Below are 12,002 nucleotides of genomic sequence, written 5' to 3' on the forward strand. Positions count from 1 at the left end.
GCACACGCACACACGCGTGCACACACACACACACACACACACACACACACACACACACACAAGCCACTGCACTGTGAGATGGTATTAAAATGATGATGATGACGATGTGCCGGCTTTATAAGAGAGCGTTAAAAAAAATAAATAAAAGAGAGAGTGCGTTCTCAAAGACAGACTAAGGTTTGATTGCAAGGGCAGAAAGATTAATATGCTCACCATCCGCCCAGGCAGATGTACATTATTTTCATGCAAATGAAGTGCAATTTTCAAGCGGAGACAAAGTTTATTTTCTTTGGAGGCGTTGCAGTGGGAAGATTTGTAGAAAAATCCACTGAATAGGACAGATGAGGCTTGAGGTCAATGTGGATTGGTCTGGTCAAAAGTCAGCTGCTGAGGAAAATGACACAAACTCAACAGAGCTGTATCGTTGTTGCTTTGTGCGCACCGGGGCAGTGCATCATAAAAAGTATCAAAGGATTTTATAACATACCCCCCCCCCATTTTTTTCTCCATTGACAAGTGCATCAAAAAACGTTTTCATTGTACAGTATTAAATGAAGTCCAATACAATATTTCAATGAGAACTTAGAGCCGTTTTCAACAAGTGCAGGCTTATCAATTGGCGAAGTTTAAGCATATCACACTTTTGTAATCAACACTGATGAATGCATTTTCTCAAGTCAATATGAGCTCAGACCATCATATAACGACCAATTTGTGCGTCAGTGCTGTTTGGCGAGCAAGATGGTAAGTCTTATTTTCTTAGTTTATTGTATCTGTTAACAAGCTAGGTAATAACTACTTTATAAACACGTTACAAGGCTACAAGTGATATAAGGTGCAAACAAAATGAATGCCCGCTCATTACAGCCCATTTGTGAACAATTTATGAGGGTATCAATTTTGGAAAGACGTGTGTTAACAAAAATTAAGGTTAAGGTCACTTGCTGGACTCAAATAGCACGCAGGACCAATTTGGTTGTATGCTCCATGTAAAAAAACGTGCCCCCGTAAAATGAAAGACTAAAGTCATCTTTTAGTTGTAGCTTGGAGAGCACCAAGCCAATCGGAAGCATCGACACTGTGCAGCGTGCATGCGGGCTGCAGCCAACTTTAACACTATTTGAGAAATACATTCAAAGCTGCGACAGGCATTTGGTTGATTGGAGGGAAAATACAACGTGAAGCGTGCACAGCAAAGTGGAGGTGCACGTGGATTTCGCTCATGTAAAATGGGAGCTGCAACGAAAGCCCCGACAAGCTAGTGGCCGCGCACGATGCACGGCAGGCGGGAAGCGAGCGCATTTGTTTCCCATCTTTTTTTTAACACCACATGGAGCGGAAAGCTCACCTCCTCATCCCGAGTGTTCCGATATTCCCTCTGCGTCCCCAATACGCCTCGTCCTGCAGCCCCTCCAGCCCAGGACGTGGGAGCAGATGCCGGCGGAAGGACTCGCATCCACCGATTAAATTTAAAACGTCTCCCAACCGCGAGCAAAGTGTCGCCTTGTCCGATGTTCGCCTCCTCTTCCTCCTGTGCGCTGCTTGACGCCCACCTGTTTTAACCGTCATTCAAAGCAAAGCCGGTACGGTCGCAACCACACACGCACAAAATGCGCAAACTTAAGATCATTGACAAGGTCGCGCGAACAGGAACGAGCGAATTCCTTCAGTAGTGCGCGGTGGCAAAAGTCCTCGGAAGTAACGTGACGTGACTTGGGGCTGTGAGACACGGGTGGTGTGCGGGCATCGTCGGAGCAGCGGCGTGCCACACTGAGCCGGACTGACTCGGACGCGCGGCTCCATCATCATCATCATCATCATCATCGTCGTCACCATCATCATCATCACCGTGAGATGGTGCGCGCGCACACTCACTCACTGGCGGCTTGCACACAACCAATCCACCACCCCTTCTTTACACCCCTCTCACCCCGTTACACACGTACCACCCGGCACCATCCGATATAAAGTAAACACACACACACATACATGTATGTATGTATGTATGTATGTATGTATGTATGTATGTATGTATGTATGTATGTATGTATGTATGTATGTGACTTTGGACAATCAGATATCAGATGCAACTTGAAATGTGCATCGCTATCCAATTGAAGGGGGGGGGGGGTGTCCAGGTCTGTCTTCCGTCCACATTCCAAACACCATGCATGTTAGTTTGATCAAAGATTCCTTTCTAAATTGTCCATTAATTAATATGAACAGGGAGGCCAACTCTTTTAATTTTGATGTAGACTGAACACATTCGAGGTTGAAATGAAAAGAATCGAAGAGATTGACAATTCAGCATTTAAGTCTGACAGCTGGAGCTGCTACACAACTAACAGGATAGATAGCCTTATATGTGAAGAAACACCCATCACGATAGTTGCAAGAGTATTTGAATAAGTAAAAGACTTAAAAGGACAGTTACCGAGTTTCCTTATAACATATCTGTGACATGCTTTTGTCAAATTAGCGAAGATCTCCAGCACATTTTACTTTACGGTTCTTCTCATGCTCACCCCACCTCTTTCTGGTTGTATGACTTTTCTTACTTGTATTGGCAGACCGACTTGTCTTTGAGCCCCATAAAGATTTTAACTCAAGGAGGCAGCACTTCATCGTCAAACAGTCAAATTACACAGTGTAGATCTGTGTATGTGGTGCATGCAGCGGATACATGGTCCAAACACAGTCATCTTGTAAGTTGTGTAGCATATTTACATGCACAGTAAATGGAGAGGGTCCCCCCCCCACCCCCACCGCTCAAAGCTACTCACCGTCCTCACAAATATTTGTTCATGACATATTGATGAAGAGACACTCAAGGAAGTGTTAGAAGTGGTACCAAGCAATCATCAAAGACAATCTTATAATACTAGTAAAATACAGTAGGCTACAATACAATGCCAATACATTTTAGTTTCCCATCCTATAAACTAACCATTTAGTCAGAACACTATTTATTATTAAAGGATAAGTTCAAGCAGCTATTAGAATTCAAGCAGAAACAGGAATATTCCAGCCATTTCAGGAATTTCAAGCACCCTTAGGGAGCCTGTGTAGTATCAGAGACACTCACCATTCCACACATTGGAAGCAAATGAGTGACACGCTCCACTGCTGCCCAGTTTCTGTAGGAAGACTGCCATCTATAGGTACAGATGTGAACAACATCTGCATTCAACACAACTGTCTCGAGTCGTCTTTCTTGGCACCTTTCGTTTGCTCTACTTCAATCAATTACATTTGATTTTAGCGATAAATAATACCCGAACAGAACCATGCATATATTATTGAAATGCTATCGGCCACAAGACCTATCCATCAATTTTCTTTGTTCTATGTTCAATCAGTTGCATAAGATATAATGACAATATAAATGATCTGGCAAACTGTCGCAGTCATCAAATCATTATCGTCCGCCAAACAGGTTTAGCAACAGAAAGCACAAAATGTTTAGAAAATGTGCAGGTACAAAGAGTAATCATTTAAATGACAGGCATTAGATACCCGCCCCAAAAAAAAAACAAAAAACAAAAAAAAATGTCTGAATATTTCAATCATATCAAAATGAAATGAGGCAGAGACTTTTGTCAAAATTCTGAGGCAAAATCCCAAAATCAAAAATCACTAGTAGGAATGTGATGAATACCAAAGGGCTAAGCCTGGAATGTGTTCAACTATGAAGAGGCAACAGGAGCAAGAAAAAGGAAACACGGACACGAGGGCAACACATTATCAAAATAAAGCTACGATGGATATACTGAAAGTCGTTTGTCAAGTGTCAGAGGTATGGAGGTTCTATTCCAGGGAGAATACAGAAGACCAACTGAAGGAAATCTTAAAAAAATAAAAAATAAAAAATTGGACACCGAAAATATGGCTTCTGAAGATCAGATGGGGCGGAAACAAATTTTCATTAAACAAAAATACCGGCAATGTTTGGAGATTTGCATATTAACCCTTTCATGCACCAATAATGATAATCTGTAACCTGATAACAAGTTGTCCACTGTAGTAACCGCTGTCCCTGAAAGGATTAATGACAGTGTAGAGAAATTTGGGTCAGTACTGAAACTATCAAAGTCGCTTCACTGACGACAAAGGTCAACGTGGATCATCCTCAACGGCAGCCATCTTGATCCCACTCACACCCTTTTCTTGCAGTAAAATGATTAAAATGAGAAGATAAAAGATTACTTTAATTATGGAAGCAGACAAGATACAAAAATGAACAGAACGATGACAAGTACGGTGATGCTGGTGTCTTAAGCGGGGCACTGAACACGCTTAGCTATTCACGCAAAACTTCCGCATTTGGTGTAAGGTGGCACGTTTACTTACAGTTGGGCACGTTTAAATGCTGAGTGACAACACGGGAAATGTGATAAACTCAAAACCGAGGGGGGTGGGGGGGGGTCTCTCCCATTTTCAAAATCATTTATTACTCGTTGTTATTAATGTATTGTTTTATTATTTTTCCTCCATGTACAGCACTTTATATACAGCGGTGGTTGTTTTGAAGTGCTCTATAAATACAGTGGTGACTTGAATGTAAGTCCGCTTACTTCATGTCATATCATTTCCTGTGTATATTTTCCTTATTTAGTTCCTATTTTTTTTATTAGAATGTTATTTAGCTTTTCTTCTCATTCAGCTCCTGTTGAGTTTTTTTCTATTGAAGTGTCTCAAAAAAAGTCACAAAAAGCCGCGCAAAAACCAAAATTCTGATGCCCACTCAATTGAAGCCCTGCATGGTGTAATGCCAACATTTAGTGCAACTTTAGAAGCATTTATTTTCGAAAACAAAAATAATTGTTTGACTTCCAAACTGTACAACGTTTCACGGCAGTCTGAATATTTCCAAATTTTCTTTCTTTGTGTTTGGCAGGTATCACTCAATCAGGTCAACATAATTTCATTCAGCTGTCCATCATTGCGAGGCAAGGGCATTGTAAAATGTCTTATCCGTTATCTTGACTCAAAAAGTAGGCTATTCACATTCTCTGACTCGTCAATAATGGATGAGCCAGGAGAAGGATTCGATGCAGGGCACCAGTATTAGTATTGCCCAGCTGCCGGGAGGCAGAAGACGGTCAACAACAACGGACGAGCACGCACTAAAAGCATGGCGACCACTTACAAAGACGGGGTCGATAGCTGGAGGGCGTCCATATTGGAATTCCGCCACGCTGCACCCTCAAATGGATCTCCGTCAACGCAAGACAGTAATCAAATCGTGACTTTGTAAATCGCCGGGCCCGTTCGGTACAAGACACGGGTTTGCTTGATGGGAACATAACTCGATTCCTATTGAAGGGATGGGCCACACAGAATGTTTTAAAGCTGGTTGTCTCCGCTTTGTGCAAAGAGAAATGAAAGAGTTGTGAGTTAAGGCAACATACTGAGCTAGGTCAGCTATTAGGGGATAAGATAGATATCCATGCACTGACTCAGACCACTTGCTGAGAGACTAAAGACTCAATGAAGTGAAGGTCTGAAGTAACAAAACATACAAGTATTGTTATGAAGTGTCAGTGCAGCACAAGCATGAATCCATATTTTTGACATCTCATTAGACCAGTCTGGCGTTTGTTTCGCGCAGAACTGAAAAGTCAATGCAGTCTTACCCACTTTGAATTTTTGTTTACATTTGCCGGACAGAAGTGAAGCAAGACACCCTTTGCACTCACAGTCAGAAGGGTTAATATTTAGTGCACTTACAGGACAGAGGAAATCAAATCACCGGGTATGTGTGTCTGGGCTTCTAAGGTACAGAACATGTAAACGTGTCAGTCCCACCGAAATCGTACCAAATTACATTTCTCATAATGTGGTTAGAAGTGAATGTTATTCTAGCACGTATACAGCTAAAAGAACCGGACTGGACTAATACTATCAGCATGCTCCCCTCAAGGTTTGACAAGGAAGTAGACAACAAGAAGCTATTAGACAACAACACTGCATTACCAATACAGATAGTGCACACATCGGCTGGGCATGACTTGTTTTTACGAATCAGGTTCGATTTTGAACAAAGTGGTTCTGTGCCATTGTCACGTCGTTGCATTGTGGACATTGGAGATGAAAGTCATCGTTATATACTCGACACTTCGAGTGCATGATTTGCTGTTTATTGTTATGTCTAATGGGAGCGAACTGGCTCACTCCGACCATTCAGAAATTCAAATGTGCCGTTTGGTTATTCCGACACTAAAGGCACTCCAACTGGGGACACGGAGCGCCAGTGTGTCAGACAGTACAGATGGGAACAGTTGAAGCACGAGCCACTGATTGGTTTAGAACATGGGCTGCGTGCATAAATTAATGGGAGGGGAGCGCACTCTTGTCTCTCCGAACACACACACAATTTCAGAGTCGTGTCAGAGTGAATTTCCAAACATGCCCTGTTATCCTGTTAACAATTGTGTTTTCCATGATGTGTTCGCCTTAAGCTAGGAGGACATCTTCAGGCTAAATTGTTCCATTGTTTTCATACACAACATGTAATTCGGTTTGTTTTATGTTTAGTTTGATAGTAACCGGGAGAGGCATTAAACAACTTGGAGCTTCTTTTTTTGTTGTTGTTGAAAAAGAAGAACTGCTCACAATGTGCCAAACTGCTGCTCGTTGTAAAATGAGTTGAGTTCACTGCCATCATACAGATCTCGTACCTGAACCCTTTCATGCACATTCTAACCTGATAACATGATAAGCTGTCCACATTGTAGTAGCCGCTGTCCCTGAAAGGGTTAAGTTTACACTTGTAAGTCAAAGCAAAAAAAAAAATATATATATATATCGACATGACAAACATATTTATATTATTGGGTCACGTGAATCTCAAGGAACCACTGTACTCTACATTGGGATAAGTCCAATGAAATCAATTTCTAAGTTGAGCTGCACTAACTACAGTGATCGTGTGATGTGTACTACCTGATGTTCATCGCCGGATGAAGCGTGCGAGGAGGCAGAGCAATGCAGTGAAGCATGTGTGAGTGAGGCTAATTTGCGGCGGAGCTTATTTCCAGGAAGTGGGCTCATCCAGCAGCAGTCAGGTGGAATAGAGTCGAGGGTCCAGGCTCCCCGCAGCCATGTCCGAGAACGGAGGCTGATCAAAGCGCTCGTATGCGACCGTCTCACAGTAAGTTTGAAGCTTTCAAAGCGGCCTCTCGTGATGCCGCTAATTCCCCCACGCCCGGCGGCCATATTTCAGGGCGTCACGAGGGCGCGTGGCAACCTGTCGACTCCAGTGAAGCACCATTCTTTCTCCTCGCTGACCCATGTAAGTTGTCAGTCGGACTGCGAGGGAAGGCAAATACAAGGAAGCAATTAGATGAGAAACCATAGCTGTCAATCTTTTATATGACACCAATTATCTTCCTGGGACACGCTGTTGTATGAAACGATCTGAAAATACCTTTGCTCAAATCGCTTTTAACACCAAATGGGTTTTTTATTGTTGATGTAAATCATTCGTCAACGTTTGTTTAAAATATCCACCTGGCAGACTTCCAGCATGAAGCATGAACCCTTTACCTCTTCTATTCGAAATCCCAGTCGGATTAGCCTTTTCAATCCAGAGCGTTCTTGTTTTTGACCCCAATATTTCTAAAGCATTCAAGGAGCAAAGCATTGGGAGAAGATATTCACTGAATCTAAAAATGTGAACTTTGACCTTATTTTTAGTTATTGACATAGAAGAAAAGCACTAAAATGAAAAACTTTAAATTACAACTGACCAAGCTCTCACCTTAGCTACCACAAATATATTCAATCACACTGTTTTTTTTTTTTTAATTGATTTCATGCTGCATTAGAATGGAATTTCCAACCAGCATATCACTAAAAGCATGTATTTAGCTAGGAATATACACAAAAAAAGGGTCAACCCAATTTTTGGGGTTATTTATGAAGTGAATAACCTATAAACAACCAGAGTTATTTAGTACAAAACATCTCCTTTTTTAGGGGGCAGAGGGTAAAAAAAAAAAAAAAAAAAAAAAAACCATAACCCAAATCAATTGTATTTTTCCATTTTTAAATAAAATGTTATTAAATTATCCGAGCACGACCAGGAGGGATGAACACTCCAATCAATCTCTGAATCAAAAGCAAAATCAACATTTTATGTCAACTGGCAAATAAAAATTCATAAGGCTCTTGCTTTGAAAAGGAATAATACACCTCAAGAAAATAACTCAACACTGCAGTAGGGCATATACCCGAGAATCTGATTTACAGGATGTATTCAGCTCTTGTAAATCTCTGGTGGCTTTTTATTAAATATGCAGAGCAAATTTTATTTTAATTATTTGTAAGTTAAACTGTACAGTATTTTCCACACTTTAAGGGGTTTTGGAGTATAAGGCACACCTTCAACGAATGGCCGATTTTAAAACTGTTTTCATATATAGGGTACACCACATTATAAGGCGTATAGAATAGAAACTACAATAGTGGCTGAGGTTACATTCTGCATCCGCTAGATGGAGCTACGCTAAAGGGAATACAATACAATACAATCCATCTTTACTTATATCGCGCTTTCACAACCGCTGCAGCTGTAATAAAGCGCTTTACAGAACATTTAAAATACTACATCCAAGAAATCAGAATATTGATCCATATATAAGGCGCACTGTCGGCATTTGAGAAAATTGAAGGCTTTTAGGTGCGCCTTATAGTGTGGAAAATACGGTAATCCTAGAAAGAAACATTGGAAATTGCAACTGTGGACAGCTGAAAAGGGGACATGTATTGAACTTTAACATCATGACAAACATCTTAGCCTTCATGAGAAAGTGAGAGTTCCGGCGTTGACACCTAGAGACAATACTTTTGACGACCAAGAATGGTGAAACACTCATAAGAAATCTCTCGAGCTGCCACACAACAGAACCAAATCCTGTGCATGACCAATAAACATGACCCATCTTCCTATTTACTCCAACCTACTTCTGTCTGGCTGTCCAAATAGTGTTTGTGCACAACATAATGAGAACAGTGTCATTTAATGGTGTTTCCGTAAGTAAGTTGCTTCTCGAGAGACCACCTTCTACATAAGAGCCGTGATCTGTGGCCCAAAAGCACATCTCTGACTGGAAGAAAGATTGAAAACAACATTAAAATGGCAATTCATTTCCACACAGGGGGGTGCGGTAATTGCGAATTAAATGAGCCATTGTGTTAAATTGTTCTTTATGATTATTATTATTATTATTATTATTATCATTGTTATTATTGGTACCAGTAGTAGTAGCAGTAGTATTTTGTCTTTGCTTGGAGGCATTCTGCAATCTCGCGCAAGAGTTGTGGCAACAAATCATTGGACTCAGATGGCATCGGTATGGAAACAAGGCGGCACTGAAATAGCTGCAGAGAACGAGGCAAACATACAGATGGTCCATCACTCGGCACATCAGCGCAGCCATTCAGCTGTCAGACTCAGATGAATTATGTTGGTATGAAAAAAAAAAAACAAAAAAAAAAAAAAAAAAACAACCCAACAACAATTAAGTACTTTGTGCCAACAGCGCTGCGTGATTTACTCTGCTGCTTTAAGTGCAAGTTAAGTGAAAATCCAACATGTCTTGCAAGCACCCAATATGTTGGCTACACAGCCGGTACCATGCCGAGCAACACAATCAGAATTGACTGACTCTAAATATGGATACTTATACTTTTTATATGAACCTCTGACAAGAAAGCAAAGCGCAGAGAGTCTCTCTCACCAAAATACACAGGTGCAGTCAGTGAATGGTTCAATTGTGGTTCAATCAAAAATATATATGTAATATACAGTAATTATAGAATATATTGCTTTGAAAACCGATATAGAGTTGCAGTTTTTCTATTGCAGCGCCTCGGTAGATGTACGGTGTTGAGTTGCTTAGTTTGCAGGAAAGACTCGTTCAGCTTTTGTTGGTTTGTTTTTTTCGCTCGGTGTATGGCAGTGTTTTTTTGGGTTCATTCCCAGTCTCGATTAATTGGCTTTATCCAATTTTCGGACAGCCTACTTTTCAAGTGACGTATGACATGCCGGAGGTTGACGTCACGGAAGACCCGAAACAACACGCATGCCCCCATAACACACGTGACTGTGAACAAAGGCGGAAACAATCAGTTTGGTTTGTACTGACTTTTGATTTACTGCATTGTGCTTACTTTAAAAACTGGAAAATTCCGTCAGTACAAAATGTATCCGAGCCGTCAGCTTACACTGCAGGCTCACTGGCTGATATCTCATTCATGGGTGATTTTTATTAAATATTGATGGCCAAATTAAGATGTGAGGATTCCAAGCATTAATGAATGCTTACACCGCCTTCATATATATCCCAACTGGGCCACAAGAGACAGAAAAAAAAATCAAAACTGTATTTCTTGAACCGTAGCATAAACCTCACGGATGACGGATTAGAGAGTAACATCATTTGAAAGCTGTCAAAACGTACAAACGACAACATGCCCTTATAGATAGGTCCTTCAACGTGCTCCAGCGTGTTTGTTTGTTTGTTTTAAATCAAATATTCTTTAAAGTTGATTAGAATTTTGCATTATTTTACATTCTCTATTATTATGGGGATATTTTTAGTGCATATACGGGAAGTGAAATTGGTCGTTCGTTTCTACTCTTCTGGAAACGTGTTCTACAATAATGTGGAGTGTCTGTGGGAATTTTGTTTGGATACGAGAGAGAGCCTGCTTGGCTTTGTTCCGATTGTGTTCTTCCGCACCATACACACTCACGATTTAAAGGTCTTGCTGGAACTGGGAGCAAAACATGGCCTTTATAAAACTGCCCCCTATGAAGTTGGAGCCAGATACTTTTCTAAACTCTTTGACTGGAGCAAATACGACATATATTGATTGTTTAATCAATGCATGTTTCATTGATTTGTCCATATCGTGAATGTTGTTCACACTCAACACCAAGGGATGTTGCAACAAATAACAAAGGACACAGCCATTCCAAACATCCTTGTTTTAATAGAAAGCTTTATCAGTTTGAGAAATCTCAGGAAATTGCAGGCTCCTTGCTTTATTAGCGCTTCTGGCTCGCCCAGACTCTTGATAAAGCATTTTGCTTTAATTAGGCCCGATTCCACACTCCAGCAGGGATGACCTGGTATTATGCTGAAGTGCCTGACGAGCCAATGAGCTGCTGCTCCTTCGTGCATTGCAATCATTCCTCACCAGCGCTCATCTCAGGGGCCCGGGACCAAATCAAAGGAGTCTATATTAAGCAGAACCAAATTGTTCAACACAGTAATCGCCTACATATTTTTTTCATTCCTTTACCCAGTCACACTTGGAAAATGAAATGCTGGGCGGGTGGGGGAACTGAGTTTCGCATTATTCTGCATACCAATGAGAAACCTTGGATATCCTTCATAGACTTCATTGTTTTAATGGATTTAAATAATATAAATTATTTTCCTCAGTGATTGATTGGCAACCGGTCTAGGGTGGACCAGCCTCTCGTAAAATGGGAGGGGCTCATGAGTGACCCTGGACAGGACAAGCGGTAAACCAAAAAAAAAAAAAGATTGATGGACGGCTACAGTATATTACTGCCATTTTTTGTTCCACGAGGGACCGTATGTGTCCTAAATCAATTTTTGATTGGCTTTATGAGGAAAAAAAAATCCTTGAAAATAAAAAGCGTCCCTTTCTCCACAGAGAGAGAAAGGCATTTATTGCTGTGCTGCAATCAGAAGAAATGGTGGTTATCTTGGACTATGAATGGAACGCTAGTCAAAAGCACAAATTTGACTCTATAGTCTGAAGTCTGTAGTGCGACTGGTGCAGGAACTCCATACAAAAATACTGTATTTGGATTATGATTTAGCTAACTAACTATTGGGGATGACATGTTGGTTACCATACTGGGAATCAAATGTGTTCAGTGTTTGTGTTAGATAGCAATACAATTCCAAAGAGAAACATATTAAACGGCGCATATATATATATATATATATATATATATA

The 12,002-nt window shown here is 40.8% G+C and overlaps 1 long non-coding RNA gene across 1 annotated transcript in view; it reads right to left on the minus strand.

Annotated features, from left to right (window-relative positions):
* Window positions 1-12,002, minus strand: part of LOC109514080 (uncharacterized) — a 175,914-nt gene that overhangs the window by 25,254 nt on the left and 138,658 nt on the right. Inside the window, exon 4 of the long non-coding RNA XR_002167933.1 lies at window positions 6,946-7,311. This is a non-coding gene — a long non-coding RNA (uncharacterized LOC109514080). The remainder of the gene's footprint in view (window positions 1-6,945; window positions 7,312-12,002) is intronic.

The sequence above is a fragment of the Hippocampus comes genome, unplaced genomic scaffold (assembly GCF_001891065.2).
Source record: "Hippocampus comes isolate QL1 unplaced genomic scaffold, H_comes_QL1_v1.1 scaffold139, whole genome shotgun sequence".
NCBI lineage: Eukaryota > Metazoa > Chordata > Actinopteri > Syngnathiformes > Syngnathidae > Hippocampus > Hippocampus comes.